The sequence below is a fragment of the Anser cygnoides genome, chromosome 1 (assembly GCF_040182565.1).
Source record: "Anser cygnoides isolate HZ-2024a breed goose chromosome 1, Taihu_goose_T2T_genome, whole genome shotgun sequence".
NCBI classification, from domain to species: domain Eukaryota; kingdom Metazoa; phylum Chordata; class Aves; order Anseriformes; family Anatidae; genus Anser; species Anser cygnoides.
In genome coordinates, this window is record NC_089873.1 from 57,798,938 (window position 1) to 57,820,140 (window position 21,203).

The window sequence follows — 21,203 nt, forward strand, 5'->3', positions numbered from 1 at the left end:
GAGTATTGCTTTGTGCTTCAAACCTCAATGGAAAAGGCAGCAAGCCAAACTGTTACCTTAGGGGACAGCAGAACCTTGGATGTGCCAGAAAAAAAAAATATCAGAGAAAAAAATCAGCTACCTGTATTGCACTGCTGGAGAACCCAAGAAAAATTCAGTTTCCTATGGCTCATGTAAGCTGCAAACTCAAAGGCTGGAGGCAGTTAGTTAAGCAAAACTCAGACAAAAACAGCAAGAGTTGGAGTAGAAGCTTTGCAGTCATGAAACATCTCCTTGCCAGCAAAACGGAAGTTCACTTAGCTGGGCAGATGTATGGGGAAAGTAGAAGCATTTCTCCTTTCAGTGAAGGGTGACATCCAGGTCCAGTTCTGACTGGGTATTTTGATCCGTAATAATTCATTTTGTGTGGGCTATACATAAATAGCGAGTGGCTACTCAGAATGACAAGGAGGGAAGAAGAATATTTAGGAAAACTGTGAAAATTGTTTCCTAATTCCCAAGATATTTGTGATAAACGGTTAAGAAGATGTGGTCCAAAATTATGCAGCTTCAGAGTCTGCAGTGAATGCTATTGGGTTGAAAGGCCTCGGGGTACAGCCGTTATCATTTTAGACACAACAGTAGGTAATAAAAATGGAAACTATTGCTTAGAAAAAAAATTGTTTTTCTGGCATGATGTGTGGAAGTAGGGATAAAAACTAGATTTTTTAGTGCAGCAATAGGTCTCAAAAATATGCCTGAAATACTGAAAAGTATCAAGAATCCAGCATGATCACAGGAAACAAAAAATGTGTTTTTAAATTTTCTGAAATAGAAAGTTTGTCTCCCTTCCTTTTCTTCTCATTCTTGTTAGGTTCAGTCCTGCACATCGTGAGATTTTGAATATCAAGGTGGTTTTGAAAGCGAAATCAGAGGAGTGTCTAACTTTCCAGGCATTTTTAACCTGACTTTGTACCCATGTTTAGTCGATGCCACCATTTTGTAAGCTAAATTCAGTTTTGGAATACTAATGATGCTATTTTGGTGCGTTGGTACTCTGCAGCTCCAAACAGCAGATCCCAATTTCTTTTGTTCAGAGGTAACAAGGAGGACGGGAAGCTGGGTAGACCTGGGAGAATGAGACAGCCTCTCCCACACAAGTTGGCCAAGGGACTTGATGGAGGCAGTCCGGGGCTTTCCATTTCACTTTCTAGTGCTGATCTTACAACTTATCCACAGGTGCCCAAGCTTTTATTATCCAACAGATTTCTGGATAAATTTTTTACATGCTTTTTTGTATTCGTTGAATGGGGTACACTGTTAAGTCAGTGTTGTAAACATACGGCCATGGCCAGCGACAACAGTGATCCTCAGAGACATCGCAACACCGATTTGGGGTATCTGGTATTGTGAGATCTCCTGCTTTACAGGCTCATGATTTCTATGCTTCAGCTCCTAAATTAGTGATCTGCTGAACTGATGGACAACAGCTGAGCCCCAAGGAAGCTCAGAAGCAAGCTTGGAGTTGGTAAAAGAATTTATTCTATTTATTAAATGGATACACATCCACTTGCCCCACGATCAGCCTTCACGCAAAGCATCATTTCATGGTGAGACATTGTCTCTGAGGCCAAGGCCACTTTGTCCTTGAGGATTTTCCAGGAAAGACATCCCACACAGTGCCCTGGGGGTGGTTTCCTCCAGCATGCTCTCCGGTCCTTTTCATGGTTGCTTGGCAACCAGGGAAGGGAGGAGGAGGAGGATGCGAGAGCATGGAGGCACCTGAAGAAACACTCACTGTAGCAAACCAGTTGGCCAAATCAGCTCTTGGTTCTCCTGAGCTACTCCATTGCTATAAACCTGGTCCTCTGTGATGGTCCTTTTGAGATAATTGTCTGCTAAAGGTGAGGATGATGGTCCTGCTTTAAGTTTACATGAGTTTTGCCTTAATACGAATCCTTTGGCATTGCAAAAACTATTCTTCTTGAACGGGAATAAGTGAGGTAAGAAATAAGATTTGGTCAGTGCATACCTGTGATATCTTAGCTGCACCTTGCAAATGAACAGTATCCCTTGGCTTAAAGAAGCTCCAGAAGAATTCAGGTCAGCCCTCCCTTCTGAATGTGAGGTTCAGCCTCAGATTTTGTACCAGATGTTCTCCCTGGTTGTCAAAAGCCCCATAAACTCTGAAAGATGAAGTAGTTTTTTCCAATTCAAGAAAGCAAAGAAACAAAGGCACATATTGCCAGTTCTAGTTCCATACGTCCAGTATAGGATTTGTAGTTTGGATGAAAATCTTAAAGGAAACAGGGATGTAAGAGAAAGAAGCCAAAGCTGTGTTTTGTGAGTTGCAGTCTACTGACATGAATTTCATTTTCTAATGGTTGTCTTGGTTGTTGGTCCTGTTGGTCTTTGACCCAATGTTACTGGAGCCTCTACATAATGGAATCATTTGTGCAGGAGGTACAATGGTAGTCTCCCATCTGAATAACTGGTAAGCTCTTGATGTAGTAAGTTCCTGCCCTGGGAAGGACCCAGAGATGAGTCTCTGGTTTGCCTTGTTCAGATTTGAGCCCTCTGTTTCCTTTGTCCTAAATGAATGTCATAACATTTCGGATATTGCCCGTGTCAACAGGGGATTAGGGTATGTCTCTCTTCTAACCATAGGGAGGTGGAAAATTGTCCCAGGAATAAACAAGAATGTCCTTCTCACATTGGAGACTTCCACAGCCTAGGAACAGTGTTTTGCAAAGTATGGCAGGTGATCTGGGGAAGCAGCAGTATACTTGTATTTTCAAAGTTGATTAGTACTAAAGAGACTCTCACTCAAAAAAATATATTTGTGTTTTCTTGCATCAGAAAAAAAACCATAGTTGGATAAACTACATCTTTCTAAGACACCATATTGCTATGATGCTTAAGATGGCAAGAAGTCATTGCAACCAATAAACTTGTTATAGAAATATGTTGCTAATGTAAGTAAAGTAGTTATTGTTTTCTTTCTAGATTAAGAAGTGATAGTTGGAAAGTCTCAAAAAGTTTACTGTAATCACAAGTAAATATTGCTGAAGAATGAAAAATTCTTCTAGTTAGGAGCATGTGTGGGACACGGAAACATATTTTCAATGGTATGGCAATATGCTTCTTATGGAGACCACCATACATGTAAGCAGTAGCACTGAATCCCCAGCAGAACACCTCAATCTGACTAGGTAAAATGCAGCTTGTCCCAAAGACATCTCACTTCAGAAAATGGCATCCCAGACACTGAGAAGGAGCCCATTCCTGCCCTGTTACTTCTCAGATTTATTTCTGTGGAACCTGCCATTTGAATGCCTCTGCTGCTGTTACACCATCCCAAGAGCATGTTTGCCAGGCTGACAGCTGTTAAAGAGGCTGTCACAATATATTCAGCATGAAAAAATGCCCACTCCAACCTCTGATCTGTGCCGCATGTTGTGGGTTCAAAACAAGCCTCCATGGCTTGTGTGCAGTCTGATCCAGTCCTGCTGCTGCAATGTCATTAGCTAATGACTATTAGCTGGGGGGAAAGAAAGAAAAAAAAAATATATCCAGACTCATTTGCAAGTAGAGAGCCAATTCAGCTCCTGTTTTATATTCAGGTCAAACCAATCAGAGGTTACATTAACAATCTATAAAGGTGGCACCCAAACAGTAGCAAGACAACTCCATCAAAAGATCAACTTCTCCAACACAAGGTGCTGAAACATTGCCACCCAGAATTAGGCAGACTGTTAGTCAGTCTTGGGACTCAAAGGGTAAACAGGACATCAGATAAGGTAGGACTTACATCTTGGTAATTAATACTTGCGACTAGAGATTTTTTAATAAATTCTTGAATATTTGGATCCCTGCAGTATGTGTGCTTTAGCCTTGGCAAGTATCCCACATTTGTAGTACAACATTCACAACAATACAATCATATATATCTCCCTAAATTTCTAAGTTGCTTCTTGTTTTCATCTCTGAACACGGTTCTCATCTGGGCAGGAGGGAGAAGCTTTTCACAAAAGCTGACTCCATCTACATGTGTTTCATTTTCTTTAACTTTGAGTATGCCCCCTTTTTTGTCTCTGTCCTACAAAAGGGGCTTGTGCCCAGTGAAGCATCATTTCAAATGAACACATGAAAACTTCCAATGGCAAGAAATTGATCAGAAATAATGACAAGGAAGGAAAGATCTTCCAGGTAAACTCCAGAGCTTTCTGAAAGTTTTCATAAAAATAAGAGGTTCTCTGTTTTCATCCAAAAACACTTCAGCTATTACAATTGAGACCCAAAAGACTTCACTTCAAAATTTCTCCTAAACTAATGATTTTCTTAGAGTGCTTGCAATAGAAAAAAAAAATATTCAGCTGAAAAGAAATTACCCAGAGAACCAGTTTGATTCAACAGCCATACTAAGGATTTAATTCCTGCAAAAATCTTTAGTATCCTGTCTTCCATTTGCTGAGCCTGTCAGCTTTTTCTGACACCGTTCATCCTGCTTTTTGTCTTGCCATTTTGTCCTCAAGTTTGCTCTAACTCACTTCATGGAATTGGTGGAAGACTTCACTCAGCTTACCCCAGCTTTCAGATGTTTTCCACAGGCTGCAGCTGGGACCATGATTCCTTCTCTCCCCAATTTGTCCATGGCTGTTGTGGTCTGTTTTTTTTTGTTTGTTTGTTTGTTTGTTTTCAGTGCTTGTCCACGAGGAAGCCTCACGTCGTATCTCCCACCCTGTGTGGTTGTGCACTACTGCTGTGGTGCCTGTTCAGTGGGGCTCTCAGCTGGGCACCTCTCACCAGAGCTAAGTTCACAGTAGTGCTGGCAGAGCTGGCTTGTGCCCTCTTCAGCCAAAGCTTGGCTCCCGATTGTTAAACCTTTAGTCAGGGAGGCTTTGATGCTGGGAATTAACTTGAAAGGGATTTGATAACCAAGGGCCATATTCGTGATGCAGAGCTTTCCATTGAAGAGCTTTCCCCCTCCCGAGCTTCTCCTGAATTTTGAGCAGATTCTCTGGTTGCCCTGGCAACAGCCTAATTTGTTCTCTTTTTGTGATTTAAGTAAGCATCATGTAAAAACTGTTCAATAAATGATGCTGAACCACCCTGAGTTTTGGTAGTGACATTGGGCAGCTTGCCACGTGGCTTAATTTAATTGCTCTGAAGCTAGCACCAAGTGCATAATTCAAGATTTCATTTAGCACAAAAGCTCTTAAAAGTTTGGAAGGCTGCAAGGGAAAGAGGGGGGAGAAAAGAGCAGCTGCCATTCTTCGAAAGTAAAGCATCTTCAGGAGCAGGAAGGTAATTTTGGCCCTTTCTGGCCCTTTTTGGCCTGCCTTTGTAGCTGTGCTGATACTTGGGCTTGATTTCACGGGGGCTGAACATTCGACCTCATGTCCTCTTGGACTCCAAGGGAAGTGGGTTCCTGTAATGGGGAGAAAAATGTCTTCTCCATTCTGCCTGTTCATTTTAAGTCACAGTGGAATGACATGACTGTTTCTAAGTGTAGTGCATGTGGACATGTACTAGCAATAGGTTTGAATATTGCTGTGAGTGGTTATTAAAAAGCCTTGCTTGCTGACCTGGACGTGAGTAGTGTTGTCCCTCTGAGGTCCTCCTCTTCAGGTGTTGGACCCACGAGAAACCCTTCGGGTACACCAGGGGCTCTGAGGTTTGACAAGGATAGTGGTGTCCCCATTAGGGGTAGCTGCAGCGCTCTGTAACTCTTCAAATGAAGCTTCATCTGGGGAAGAAGGACAATGTTCATTTGGGGGAAAACTACTTTCTGGGAAACAGATGTGTTGTAAGTTCTCATTACAAATGTACAAATTTCTGGTCTGAAAAAAAAAAAAAAAGGCAGAACAGCTTAGTCATTTGGTCTGGAGGAGAACTACCACTTCAATGTGGAGTGTTTTTTTTTTTTTGGTGTGGGGATGCAGACTCCCACAGCTGGTGTGTGAAATCACAGTCCCTGGGTGATGCACATACGAGCCTTTCAGGAACCCCGTACTGGCATCCCTTGGTGTCTGAACGGATGGGATGACAGAGCAGTTGCTGAACAGAGAATATCGTGGTACAAGGCAGACTCTCCCATTTCCTTGTGATCTGCCTGTCTTGTCACTCCCTTCTGCAGAACAGTTTTATTCTTTTCACATGTCTTGCATTCAAGGAAAGATGCAAAGCGTTTGGTGCGCTGCGTGTGATATCACTCTGCCTGGACAGAGATCGCTGTATTCTCTGAGATGGTAATGGCCATGCACCAGGGAAATACTGTGCTGTAGGACGGTCACACAGCAATGAAAAGGGAATGCCGTGGCTTTTGGGGGAGGAGGACAAGAGAGACAGAATGGGGAATACAAGTGGGTAATCTGAGGTCTCCTTTTCAGCAGCAACAGATTCTGGTTTCTTTACCCGCCCCTCTTTGGTAAGAGAAAAGCCTGCCAGCGGGGATGAAGCCAGTGACACCGGAGCCTGCACATCCTTGTTGTTTCACTAAATTATTCATCCTGTTCCTGTGATAATATAGTTATAAGGAGGAGCCTAATTGAATTTACTGTCTGGCTTTGGCCAATAGGGTGATAAGGATCCAGCAGAATGGGATGACGGTGAATCCTGCCAGTGTGCTGTGAATGTGAAGCAGGAGGGACTGGCAGTTTGCGTGCAGGAGGGAAAGCGAACAGGTCCAGGGCCCCCAGATTAGCAGCCCAAGGAAAGGTAAGGGGGTTAGCGGGAACGGGGCTCGCCAGAATCTGATCCTGTGCCAGAAAGGTGTTTTTGTTTAGAGGAAAGCACTCTGCAGGCAATGTTTTCCCGCAGGGCTTGGAGGGAAAGGGAATGTGTGTGGTAGCACTTGCTCAATGCATGAAGTGTGTGCCTTTGTCTTTATATGTGCTGCAGGGCTTTATAATATCGCGTGTTCATTATGCTTGTCTGTACGGAGATGCGTGTGTTTTATATGGATGCAGCAGCAACCTATGAAACCCATGCATTAAAAAACGCAGTGAGAGCAGCGAAAAGACAGAAATTACCTCATGGGGAGTCTGGAGAAAACAGCAGCGCTCTCTGGTTTGATTGAAAATGGAAATGCAGAAGCTCTTAGTGAGCTGCTTGCAATCAAAAAAGAGCAAGTGCATGTGCATCTGTCTGTGTACGTACCGAATCTGCAGTGAGATATGAAAATGGGAAAGAGGAGGTCAGACTGGAGTATTAGTCATGGCAGGTGGAGATAAATGACAGGCAATCTGTGTAATCAGATTCTCTAACATGGAGAGAGAGTGCATGTGAGTAGGGGTGTGGATTAATCCTACCTGCTGCTGAGCCACCTACACCTGGAAATCAAGGTTGGGGGGATCAGGACAGGTAATCTGACTGGCTGGAAGAACCAATGATCAAGCTGTCCTGTTTGCTGCGTGCTCGAGTGATTAGCTATTGAGTTGTTTCCACAGATTTTCTGCCTCCCTTTTAACCGCACAAAGAGCCTGAGCATCTCTGAGGGTCAGGTTAAAGACCACAAATTAACATTATCTGGAAGAACAGAAGCACAGCAACTAAATTAGCCTCTGCTCTTCGTTCTGTTTCACTGAATTTGCTCTGATAACAAGTGACTGCTAAACAGGCAGGGCAGGTAGGGAAAGCTGGATTACATGTGTGACAAGTGCCACTAAGCCATGTAGACAGGGAACATTGTACCGAGGATGTTACAGTCCTGCTCCCACAGCTTACATCTTTAGCAGCAGGCTGGCCCAAGCTGGCGAACCTTAGCCCAGCCACCAGTTGGAGCAGGGTCTGCAGCTTGCTGTAAGGCAGTCACAGGTTTAGCTGCTTTTTCTACGCCTTCATCACCTCATTCTTTTAAAGCCAGGTTCCAAATGGAGGTGTTGTTAAGCCAAGGAGACCTCAACCACGTAGCTCACCTGTGGGTGTCTTACCTCAGTTGGAAGCTCCTAGGGTGAGTGCTGAGGGAGGTTTGCTTTTTCAGCTTGCTCAGAAGGTGATAGCCAGAAGCTCCCTCTGAAAAGAGCAGTAAGGCAGAGAGCCCCACAGGAGCAGCACACATAATGGCTCATCTTGTATTAACCCAACCTGTTCACTCCAAGGAAGATCTAACCTCGAGTAAGTCCTCCTCCTGCCCTGACACCAGATCTCTTACAGCGGGGGTTAGCTTTCCCCTGCCAAAACTTCTTTCTCTTCACAGGTTTTCCCATGTGGCCCAAAGATGGGGAAATACAAACACGGTGGATGTTCCCACCAGGGAGCATCTCCCTATGCACCTTGCCCCCTGCCCGAGAGGTTGTGGGCTGAAGTCCCTGGGGTGTGCTGTTGGGGGGGTGGGCCCAGCCTGACCTCCACCATCCTGCAGCTTGTGTGTGTGCCCCAAGTGAGACTGAAGGGGAGAGAAAACGTGTCCTGCCCCTTAGCGTAGGTGCAAAAAGGCTCCACCTTACAGAGGATGTTTGTATTTGCTGACAGAAATCCCAAAGGGAATGTGCTGCAGTTTCTGGTAGGAGGGAGCCATGCTCTCTGCCTCACCTGAATTACAGGCGCCAACTGAAAAACAGGGCCAAGGGTACATACTGAAACCTCGTGTGCTTTTTTGTCCCCTGATTTCTCCTGCCTCTTTCCCATCCTTCAGTTCCCTTAAGTTAGCAGAAACATGGTCATATTTGAGTTTGCCTCCAACTTTCACATACAAGAGTCAGCTGGGAAATGAACCAAAACAAGCCTGGCCATCTGAAAATAAACTCCCCAGCAAACTTGACTTCTCTCCCTTACCTCTGCCCCAGCAAAGGAGCAATAATTAAATAACTTGCTCATTCACACGCTCCTAAAGGGTCTGGAGTCTCTAGGTGCAGAGCAGAGTGCTCTCCTACCAAAAAGGGGGCCATGCTGGAGACTCCATCTCTCCACCCTTCAGAGGAAGCTGTTTGCACCTGCCTATTTTGGGATACCATCATCTTCCTCGGGAGATGCACACAGGGAGTTGGGCAGGAGGAGCATCCCTCCAACACTGCCGCAGCAGCAGCCCGGCGTGCACTTGCAGCATTTAGCGCCGGTCGGGTGACTACATTGTCTGCCTCTGCCCTCAGAGTCAACAGCGAGGCTCGGAAATGGGCGAAACGCCAGCATATTCTCGGGGAAGCTGATGTCATTGCCAGCTTGTCAGTGCCAGAGACAGTGCTGGAAACCTGAGGTTGCTTTTGCCATTAATTGCCCGAGATGATTAATTCAGGCGATGATATCATTTTCCTGGGTGGAGGTTAGGAGGTTACGTACTCGAGTAATGAGGGGTGTGATGGGATGTCAAACTTGTGCTCTGCAGTGAGGTTAACACTAATTACAAGAAGCCAGCCACAGTATCCTCCAGATCATCCTTCTTCCCCTGGAAACAGCACCATTTTTCTTCTGCTCTCCCGTCTTGCTGTTCATGACTTTTTTTATTATTTTTTTCTTTGTGTGATTAACGAGTTGCTCCTGTGGGATATGCAGTATTGCAAATTCTAACTGAAACACTGTGCTCTTAACTTTCACAGCTCTTGCTTAAGAAGCTTGTTGCTTTAATTTTAACTTTTAATTAAGGCTTTTTTCACCTTGCAGATCTCATTCCACCTAAGAATTCGTTGTATTTGTGTCATTTACACTGCACTATCTGGCAAATATATATATATATTATATATGTATTACCCTTAAAAGTAATAAAGTAGCTTTGGTTCTCATTGCACAGTGGGTAGTGTGCTGCATTGTGGCTCTCCCCTCAGAGGATGCTGCTCTGTCTGTAGGTGTGTAGGATTGCTTTTTAATCACCCTGGAAATTCTCCAGAATATTGGGTTTTGCAGTTAAATTCTAGGATGTTTTACTGTTTCTGAACTTTCTAAGGTCGATATCTCTTTCCTGCCACATTGACAGCTAAGCAAATAAGCACAGAATTCCCAGATGGAAATCACAGATTGCTGCTTTGACCCAGATGCAATTATTAGCTGATAAAGGTGCAGCAACTCGATCTGATTACCCATCGGTAAGTGAAATTGCTAACTCCACATGTCAAAGAAAACATCCAGGACATTTTCAGAGCTGTTGTAAGTGTTTTGTTTCAAACAACATCAGTGCTCTGCCTCTTGTATCCCCCCCTCATTCACTCCACTTTTTCTGTTCTCCCCTCCTTCCTCCATCTTTTTGGTTGTATTTGGTCCCCAGAGGTTTTACAAAGCCCTGCATCCTAAGTTTTCAAACAGACTTAGAAAGATCAAATGGAAACCTTCCAATTTCTAGATATGCTTGTTATCTGTGGGATAAAATGGTTTCCCTTCTGTTGAAGCAGTGGGGAAGCTGTGCTATCTCTCCATTCTGGATAATTTTACACTTTTTCCCATCCTTCGTGGTTTGTTTTGCTTTTCTATCTCATCAAGAGATTAGAAAATGTCAAGGAATTTTTCATCAGTGCTGACAAACAGCAGAAATCTGATTAGCAATCGTTACCAGTTAGGCACAGCAGACTCATATATATTTATAATATGGTTGTCAAGGAAAATTAAGTGATTATGCAGATTTAACAATGTCTGTATTAATGGCTGTCAGGTTCCAGACACTCATCTATTGTCTGTTTAATGAGAAATAAGCCGTATGTGGCTACACAGGTCAAACACTAGAGCAGGGGTGCAGTATGACTTTGTTGCCATTATCAGGGTGCACTGGCCACAGGACAGGTGGCCAAAGGCATGTTCTTGCAATTGAGACCCTGCTCATAAAAGGAAGAAAGTAACGAGATGCCTTTGGTCAAGCAGTAGAAAGAGTCTGCGATGTGGCCTTCAGGGTGGAAATGATCTTTTGTCCTGGTGACAGGGCTCTGTTGTAAAGGACTGAATTCTGCATTGCCCCCAGAGTGACCCTAAGAGGAAGAAAGGATCACCTGCTTTCCACGGTGGTTTGTGTACTTGTGGTGGGCTACCACAGGAGGAAACAAAGCAGGTTGCATGGGGTAAGAAAGACCTCTTTTCCAGGCTGGGAGTATTGCATTCAAATCACTTCTGTGAGAGCTGCAGTCATTTTTAAAGGGAAATTAAATTTGCTATAAACTGTCAGACTGGAATATAAAGAAGACAGACAGCTGCTGTGCTGTTTGATATTCCAGCCTGAAGAACATCAGTGGCTTTATCTTCCTATTGGCCAGAAGCAGGAGTCAGAGTTCATGTAAAAATGAGGAAAGGTGAAAGAACTGGAGAGAGAGGGGAAGAGCTGTAGAAAGTGGGGGAAAAGGGGTGTGCTTTTTTTTTTTAAGATGGAAACTTCATTTTTGTCAGACCTTGCGTTTTGGGGCTGATTTATTTCCTGCTCTCAGCAAGAACCAGAGCCAACACTTCTTCACTGTATACTTGAACTGGGAAGCTTGGAGAAGCACCAGCTTCCTTATTTCATCTCACACACAGGAGCATGAGCACACATAATAACTCCTTTTAAAGTATGGAAACCAAGGTCTTCCACCAGGTCTCCATGGCTCAAAATATTTCAACTCCCTCAAACATAAAAAGAATGATCACTCAAGCCTTACATTTTAATTTACTTTTTTTTTTAACCTTTAATTGGCAATGGCACAAACATGGAAGGAAACATATTTCAACTTGTTAATTCTAGGCCTTTAAAACCACTAGGCTTTTTAAGAAAAGATTCTAATAAACCACTTTTTGGTAGAGGCGATAGCTAAAGCCACGTTATTTGGAGCAGAACAGGGGTTTCACTGATGCATCATTTCCATCCAAGTGAATGGAGAAAGTCCCACTTCATTGGGACCCAGAACGTCCAAGCCTTGTGCAAGAAAACAGCCAGAGCTGCTTACTCCATATTTCTTCTGTAGCCAACACAAAGTATTTTTAATCAGGAAGGACCTGAAGACTTTCACCAGCACTAAATTAACTTCATAGGCAAACACAAGAGTATTTACATAGGACTATTAGAAAAGCAAAACCAAGTGGAGCAGAGCATTCAGCTCCAAGATGATTCAGACCTTAAAAATCTGCTGTTTAAAATATAGTAGCAGTCCTTTTTTTAGTCAGAATGCATTATTTTTAATATAGGATATCTTTTCCCTGTGTGGTTGGCTTCTTTTGTACAACATAATGAACACATCCGTTGCACCACCATCTTCGTCACCCACTCTAATCTGTATCCTGTTGGGTTTGCAGTAAGGCTGAGCAGCCACGTAGCACAGGTAGGAAAATGTCAAAGACTATCTTGGCTCAGAAACACTTCTGCTTGACTTTGCAAAACAAGTTGGGAAACACCAGGGGAAGATGCTAAAAAATAGATTATTTGGAGAAGGAAGTCAAGAAGCAGAAGTTTTCTCATTCAATTTGGCAGCACAGCACAGTTATAGAACAGTGGGGAAAAAATGGAAATCTGGGAAAGAGTGATCACATGGTCTTAGAAATGACAGAATGGGTGTTTCTGCCCCCAGCTCACTTCTGATGCACTGTACCCATCACCAGTAGCTGCCAGGGACTGAGTGGACACATGTGGGCAGGGAAACGCACCCAGGACCCAGCTGCTTTCTGAAGTGGGCATAACAAAACCAAAGGCCACCAAGTTCTTTTTGAGCCTTGAAATATTTGTTTTTGCGGCTTAAAGATGAGACTGTGTCTTTATTTCCCTTCTGCTTGCTAAAGCTTTAATGCACTTTGGTGAGAGGGGCTGGATGAAGTGCTGCGCTCCCTCCAGCAGCTGAAGGCTGCTGTATATAGCTTGATGCATCTGTCTAAAATAGGCCGTTGTGTATTTAGTTAATCTTGTGGGTAGGCTTTCTTACTTCAGCAGCCTCATGAAGTTTCTTTTAACAGCAGAGAGAGGAGTAGGCGAGGTGGGGGATGCTGTTTTATAATAAAACTGAAAGAGGCTGTCAGGAATTAACATGGAGGTTACCCTGGCTTACTCTGGGCAGCCTTAATAATTCAACAGAGCCTCTCAGCCACGGCTTCCCCTGCTGCTCCCTACGGGGCAGTTTCATGTATGAGAGTTTCTTTACTCGAGAGCATTCAATGCGCCGGCTACACAGAAACACAAGACGTAGGAGGGGACGGTGCCTGTCAAGAGCTGACAGTCCCTATTAATGTGCAGGGAGATTTTCCCAGGAAGTTTCTTTGACATCTCTGACTCTCGGTCGCAGGTCACAGACCTCTCACTTTATATGTCATGCCTCTGCCTTGAAAGACAGTGGCACCCCTTTTGCTGAGCCCCATGGTCAGATGACATAACTATTGTCCCCTCCCTAGGAGCAACCTGCAGAAAGAGCAGGACGGTGCTTTTAGTTACCCTGGGCATTCACTGATCTTCTGATGTCACCAGCTGACATCTCCTGAAAAAGTCACACCAGCCATGCAATATCATCTGTCCTCCACTGTGTTCAGTAACAGAGACGGGTCAGATCTGAACCTAAAACTTTCAGTGATTTTTATTTCATTGAGAATCCAGTTAAAGTTGATGGGAATTTTGCTTCAGCTGGAAGGGAAATAATTGATTGTGTGCTTGCTGAAGTGTTTTCTGGTTAAGTAAGTAGCATTGCAAGTTTCCTTGTACTCTCTGTTCTGCTAACTTGCACACAGTGTTGGAGTTTGGTAAATATTCCAGGAAAAGCAAAGCAGTAATCAGAGGAAGATATAAGACATGAGCTTCTGCATTGCTGTGGCATTTCGTCTTTCTGACAGAGAAGTTTTGTGGTCAGCATTGGCTGCATGGAATAAATAATAACAGTAACATGCTGTAACTTGTTATATCCAAACCTCAGAGTGCTCCCCCAATGCCACCATAAGGAGTACTCAGCCAGCCATGTTTCAGCTTAGCATCTCTCCATTGAAAGATCACAGCTCATCAGCTGTGAGACAGGCTGTGGAAATACCATCTTTGAAAATTTGTTTGGAAAACAAAGCCTGGGAATGAATGGGACATTTGATACTTCATTTATATGTTATAAGAAATTTTGGAATATTTCTTGCCCTGTTTTGGAGCAGAAAATACTTTTAAATGGCAAAATTTCCTTGAAACATACAGTCTGGTTTTCAACCTACTATTACAAATATAGAAATTTTCAACTGGACCATTCTTAGCCCAGCTCCATATGTCTCCCTGTGCTGTAATTTTACCCATAAAGTGAAAAGTCCTTTGTGCGTCTGTCGGTCAGAAGAACAGACACCTTCAGCTCTGCCCCTGCCAGCCTCCCTTCTCTCCATCTGATCATTGCGATCTGCTGGGATCCCAAGATAGCTGTCCTCTGGCTTGAAAACAGAGAGGACACAAACAGGGTTTAAAATTTAGTAAGTCATCTACAACTGCAGCCTTCTTTCCCACACCTTGGACTAATAGAAATAATACTTGGTTACCTCTGCACAATGCTGTAAGATCAGTATATTCTCTCAGAGCAGAGTGGATGGTGAAAAGTGAATGGACTCTTGAAATTCTTTTTAGTTGTCTAACCTTGTAAGTGTATGTTTTTGTACTTAGTGAACTTTTGTTTTGTTTTGTTTTGTTTTTAAGAGCACAGCACATGCCCATTTCATGGTATGGTCAGGGCCAACAGTTGTGGGGAAGATGGAAGAGTTGTCAGGAAGTTTTGTGAGTCTCTGAAGAGCGCCTCTGAAACCCCAAATACAGCCAACATGCCCATTTTAGCTAACAGCAAGTTCTGCACTTCCTCTTGGCAGGATTCACCTGTTCTTTGCTAACACAGAGCAGTTGTTATACTTACTAGGTGGGAATTCAGAGTTACTATCTAGGTTTCCCATCACACTTTCTCTAGCCAGAAGGTTTCTGCTGCTTCTTCATTAGTGGCAGAGAACATCGGGCAGGTGCTGTGATTGCACGGAGATGCCAGCGAAGGCCGACAGTTTGGTTGAAGTCCACAGACCCACTGCCTCCTGCTACCAACACAAGCTTGAGAGGCCATGGCTGGCAGCAGCCCCAGGGAAAGGGCTGTGCCACGAGGCTCAGTGACCAACAGGCAGAGGGAAGGGAGAGCCATGGCTAACAAACCAGCTGCCATCTCCTGCAGTGCTTGGCAGTGTTGCTTGTGCAACCTTCAGGGTAGCATGAGACAAGAAATCGGCTCAGGTAGGGATCGCTGCCAGGCACCGAGTAGCCTTGCAGATGATGCAGTGGCAGCAGCTGCTGCTTTACAGCACGAACATCTGAACTCTTCTGAGGTGCTCGGGCAAGTGTCTTTGCATTTGGTTATCCAACACAGTGCCTGCTGAACTTGGGGGATCATCACAGTGAGACAAAATGCTGGCTCCTTCACTTGGGCTTTGAGGGAGCTGCTGCTTTGCTTTTGCCACAGTAGAGGTGGCTTAGGTATGGCGCTGGTTTGAGCCAGACTGGTGACTGCTTACAAATTAACGATGGAGCTGGTTTTAAATCAGAAGAGATAAGCTCATGGCAGGGGTTGCTGGGAGAAACTATACGGGCTGCACTAGGTGGGAGGCCAAGCTCAGTGATCCTAGTCTCGAAATCTATTTGATTTTTCACAAGTGCTCTGCAGTGCTTTGATAGTAATTGAAAAGATGCAGAGCAATTATCCTCTTTCAGCAATGAGATACTAATGACGGGGAGCTGAAGTGAAAAAAAAAAAAAGAGTAAGTGATCAAGCTGATAATAGTGAAGTACTTTTACATATTTGGTATCAGGCAATGTACGTTATTAGTAGTGCTCGCGGTATGACCTTCTCTTGCTCTGACTTTATGTGTGGATTCCCATGCGAGCCCACAGCTCTTAGGGAAATGCTTGTGGATGTGCAGGGTCTATCATGAGCTTGTGAAAGTGACCTGCACTTTTATGGAGTTTGGTGATGATGCCAGATTTACACATAACCCCAGAACTCACTGCATCGTGTCTAGATACTGTGTTTGCACTGGAGTAGAAAGGAAAGGGGACAGAGATCCTTGCGTCTAACCTCGCTTATTTGTAAAAGGTCACCCATAGGTGACCCAGGCTACCTTCTTACACAATTAACATCTTCTGTCTGGGTATACACAACAGTTTTTTATCATGATCAGCTCTCAAACCAGGGTCTGGTGACCTTAGAAGCTTTCACCTGAGCTGAGAACTCTGTATATTCTTCCATATTAAAAAGTAATACTGTTTCCAGTTTTTGAGTAGATTTAATTTAAAACAGCTGCCGTGCTTGCTTTGTATATTATAGAACACCTCTGCAATCTGTATTTATATCGTCATGCAACGCGGTCTCTCTCAAACCTGAACCAATTCAGTATTTCCATACTTTATTATTTTTAACAGGGAATGTCATTACATAATCAGGCATGCTAAGACACAGAGTATTAAGGAGACTTGCTGAAACTCAAAAACTAAGTCCATAGCAAAAAAAAAAAAAAAAAAAGAGAAAGGGGCCACTGTTTCTTTCTGCAAAAGCCATAAGATTGATTTTCCTTTTGTGTGCAGTCTTGAAATAGAGAAGGATGTTTTGTACACTTTTTAATGTGCTGACTGCCATACTACAACAGGCAGGAAGATCAGGTCTGCTCTTATAGCTCACGGCTGTGGAAAATGCTGAATATGCAAGCGTAAACACAGGCAGATTTTGGCTGGTTGTCTTAACTGGGGGAGGCCAGGCTCCAGGAGCATCCAGCTCTGTGCAAAGCTGCAGGGAATAAGCACAATTCCCCAGTCTCCTGCAGTTAGCACCCTGCCATCCGTGGTGCCAGCCTCTGAATGCTTGAAACTAAGAAGTTGTGCCCCAGGGTTTGTTTGGCTGTTTGTTTTTCAGGCTGTTCTGTGGTGGTGTAGGGATGACAAAGCAATGCAGCTGTTGCAGGGTGGCCAGCTGCAACAGGCAAGCTTTCAAAGCAGCTCACCTTTATGAACCTAGGACTCAGACATCCCTCCTGGGGAGAGCTGAAAAGAAACTAAGTGGAGCACGGCAGCTCCCACAGCATTCTACTCAAGAAACTGGCTGCTCATGGCTTGGACTGGCATACGCTTAGTTGGGTTAAAAACTGGCTGGATAGCCAGGCCCAAAGAGTTGTGGTGAATGGAGTCAAATCCAGCTGGAGGCCAGTCACTAGTGGCGTCCCCGAGGGCTCAGACATGAGATGCAGCCTCAACTGTAAAATCAAAACTATTTGTCTGGAAGAATGAAGGATATTGTCCCCTCCCCCTCTATCCATGATATTCATGGAACTGGAAAAGTACAGTTTGGCAATGTTCCCTAATATGTCATTAAAAAAAAAACTATAAATATATACATACCTGACTAATTCTGTAGTCTGAGATCAGATGAAGTGACAAATCTACAAAATTTGCATTGTCAGCTGTAAGAGGACATATCTTGTACTTTCTCCTTTCTGACCAGAATCAACTCAGATGTTACTTTCAAGAATTTTGCTCAGCCTCTTCAAAGAGTCCTGGCCAACCATGAAGGTTTGATGGCCAAAGAAATTTAAGATTAATGATTCAGGATCTAGTCCTAGTATATGTCCTTTCAAGATGAACAACTTCAACACTTCCTCAGGGTAGGGCCTCCTCAGTGTGCCTCTCTGGATAAGTTTGGCCAAGACACACAGCCCATTGAAGAGATGTTTGTCATGGAACACTTCTTGACAGTCCCAGAAGGCACATCCCAAATTCAGGTAAATTCAGATGCCTTGAAAAAAAATTAATTTCCATTAAAAAATTCCATTAAAATGGCCATACTTTTCTTTTGAATCAATTTGATGTTGAATAACTGTTTTCCCTGTGAAAGTTTTCAGTGTTCAAAGTTTTGGGGTATGATGAAGTGCTGACACCAAAAAGCATTAAAGAGACTTATCTTTTTACTTAAAATTCTGTGAAATCCTCAACTCCACTTTCAAAAGCCAGCTTTAAAACTTACATACCAATTATTTCACAAGGCAGGCTTTTGTCCATGCTACAGACCATTAAAAACAAGTAGTTATCTTAAATGGCCTCTTATCTTGCTCACCCTAGTGATGAGCAAGCTCTACAGGAATAGGCTTAGAAACTCATCAGCTACAGTTACATGCAGCTGGTAGAGCTGAACCTCAAATTCAGCTGTTTTAGTCCTGAGAGAAGCTTGTGCTACAGAAATGGTAGAGGCATTTTAGACATAGAGTTGAATGGTTTCTTTTTATTAGTTAATAATGCAACTTTGAAAGAATTCTTCAGTACCTGATATCCCATTTGAGTAGACAAGATCACAACTGTGATGGTGTCAGGATGGAAATGGGACATCAGACTGTGTTGTAATCAAGCGAGCTTTTTTTTTTTTTTCTTTTTGACAACAGTCAGCATGGGTTTATGAAAGGCAGGTCCCGCTTGACGAACCTGATCTCCTTCTATGACAAAGTGACATGCTTAGTGGATGAGGGAAAGGCAGTGGATGTGGTCTACCTTGATTTCAGTAAGGCTTTTGACACCGTTTCCCACAGCATTCTCCTCAAGAAACTGGCTGCTCATGGCTTGGACTGGCATACGCTTCGTTGGGTTAAAAACTGGCTGGATAGCTGGGACCAAAGAGTTGTGGTGAATGGAGTCAAATCCAGTTGGAGGACGGTCACTAGTGGTGTCCCCCAGGGCTCAGTACTGGGGCTAGTCCTCTTTAATATCTTTATCAGTGATCTGGATGAGGGGATTGAGTGCACCCTCAGTAAGTTTGCAGATGACACCAAGTTAGGTGCATGTGTCGATCTGCTCAAGGGTAGGAAGGCTCTGCAGGAGGATCTGGATAGGCTGGACCGATGGGCTGAGGCCAACTGTATGAAGTTCAACAAGGCCAAGTGCCGGGTCCTGCACCTGGGGCGCAACAACCCCAAGCAGCGCTACAGGCTGGGAGATGAGTGGTTGGAAAGCTGCCTGGCAGAGAAGGACCTGGGAGTACTGGTTGATAGTCGGCTGAATGTGAGCCAGCAGTGTGCTCAGGTGGCCAAGAAGGCCAACAGCATCCTGGCTTGTATAAGAAGCAGTGTGGCCAGCAGGTCTAGGGAAGTGATTGTGCCCCTGTACTCGGCTCTGGTGAGGCCGCACCTCGAGTACTGTGTTCAGTTTTGGGCCCCTCGCTACAAGAAGGACATGGAGGTGCTCGAGAGAGTCCAGAGAAGGCAACGAAGCTGGTGAGGGGTCTGGAGAACAAGTCTTACGAGGAGCGGCTGAGGGAGCTGGGGTTGTTCAGCCTGGAGAAGAGGAGTCTCAGGGGCGACCTCATCGCTCTCTATAGGTACCTTAAAGAAGGCTGTAGCGAGGTGGGGGTTGGTCTATTCTCCCAGGTGCCTGGTGACAGGACGAGGGGGAATGGGCTAAAGTTGCTCCAGGGGAGGTTTAGGTTGGATATTAGGAAAAAATTCTTTACCGAAAGGGTTGTTAGGCATTGGAATGGGCTGCCCAGGGAAGTGGTTGAGTCACCATCCCTGGATGTCTTTAAAAGACGTTTAGAGGTAGAGCTTAGTGATATGGTTTAATGAAGGACTTGTTAGTGTTAGGTCAGAGGTTGGACTCGGTGATCTTGGAGGTCTCTTCCAACCTAGACAATTCTGTGATTCTGTGGTTCTATTGCTCAGAGCTTCCTTGTGTTTGGTTCGGACTCTTCAGCTGATTTTACAGTCTACTTTTGGACATGTCTTTTTTCTGCAAATACATATCAACCGTAAAAACAGCTTTCATCGGTAAGTTTCAGTCAAACGGGACTGCACTGCTTAGCTCTCATCCATAACAGACTGTCCCACAGGGCAATAGGAATACTGCAGTACTGCTTCTATCGCTAGCAGTATCATCCTATAACCATACATAAGTGGCAGAAAAGTGCAGAAAGCGATAACTTGTGAGACTTGCAGAATGCGTCCATCTCTGTTCTCCCTGCTGCAATGCTCGTGCTGTCTGTAACACAAGGGCATGGGACTCGAGCTCCTCTGGCTGCACCCTGCTCTGCTGTCCAGCTGCACAGCTTTCCCTTCTTTCTTCTTCTTTCTTTCCTCTCCAGGCTTGGGAAAGAAGATTTGTGATTATGGGAGAAGAAGCCAAATTTGTTGTTTGGATCAATCCTTTGCGTTTCCAGTTACAAAATGGTTCTAAGTGCCAACGTTTTTCCTCTGAAAAAGACTTTTCTTTTTACCTCCTATCCCCGGTGGCTACAGATTGAGCAGCCCTTGAAAGCCCTGGTGGTTGGATTCTTAAATAAGGCAATAAGGCCGGCCGGTTTTGTAACCTCAAAAGCTTTGTAATTCAGCTGTTGATCGGCAGGGGAATCAGAGCTCTTGGCTGATGGAAGCTGCTAACGCTTGGTTCAATGGTGCAGCACACGGGGATGTGAGCTGAGCCTTACAATGTCTCTGCACTTTATACATTCCTAAATGAGGAAATCAAGGCACTGATGTCCAGTGACCTTTCCTCCAGCTGATGGCAGAGGATGCTATTAAAATCACGTTGTGCTTTATTTCCATTTTTGTGCCCAGCCCACTTGCTTACTCTCTCAGGACTTCTTCTGGGTACAGAATCTGTTCCGGTTCCCACACTAATGCGTTATATTTTCTGCTGTTTTTTTGTCTAAACATGTTTTCTTAAATTTGGATACAATTATGAAGGGCTCCTACACTGTTCAGCATGAATGCAAAAACTGGATAGGCAATCAGACAGGAACCGAGAGAGAAGACAGGTTGATAAAGGACTGTTAGTGAAATCGTTTATCATTAGTTTTTTAAAACATATTTTCTAATTATAGTAGTGCACATCTGATGATACAGCTCTTTGTCAGTGCAGTATGCCCACAGAGCCAACCTAACTTCTTAATGGTGTTCAAAAGCTGGCCAGATGCTCTCCTAAAGAAGTGTGGCACCTGTCCCTGACTGTCCCAAACAAGCTCCTGCTGGCACCATGAACGTATTTGGCTTGCAGCTTCAACCTGCACTGTGATAGTTCAGGGTCTCATGGGTGTTTGTGAGGTTGCAGCTGGAAAGCAGGCACTGGCTGGGGTGCAAAGAGTGAGGTAATCAGTTCAGAGCTGGGTAAGGGGATTGCCACCCTCACTGGAGTGTGAAGTGTGTGGGTACATGATGCGAGTAAAAGGGATGTACTAACACAAACCCACACAGCTTTTCATGCGTCCCCATGTGATCAGGAGCAATCACATGAAAAAGTGAAGAAAAACATCTTCTGGAAGCGCTCAGCACAGTTTGGGTTGGTCATTAGTGGTGAGTCAGACACAGCCAGCTGGTCCCCCACAGTGCTCCAGGAGAAGCTC

General features: G+C 44.3%; 1 protein-coding gene across 1 annotated transcript in view; it reads left to right on the top strand.

Moving 5' to 3' along the window:
- SYN3 (synapsin III) overlaps positions 1 to 21,203 on the top strand; it is a 234,639-nt gene that overhangs the window by 28,231 nt on the left and 185,205 nt on the right. The window contains exon 3 of the mRNA XM_066996909.1: positions 6,560 to 6,699. The gene's annotated coding sequence lies outside the window, so the exon portion shown is untranslated. The remainder of the gene's footprint in view (positions 1 to 6,559; positions 6,700 to 21,203) is intronic.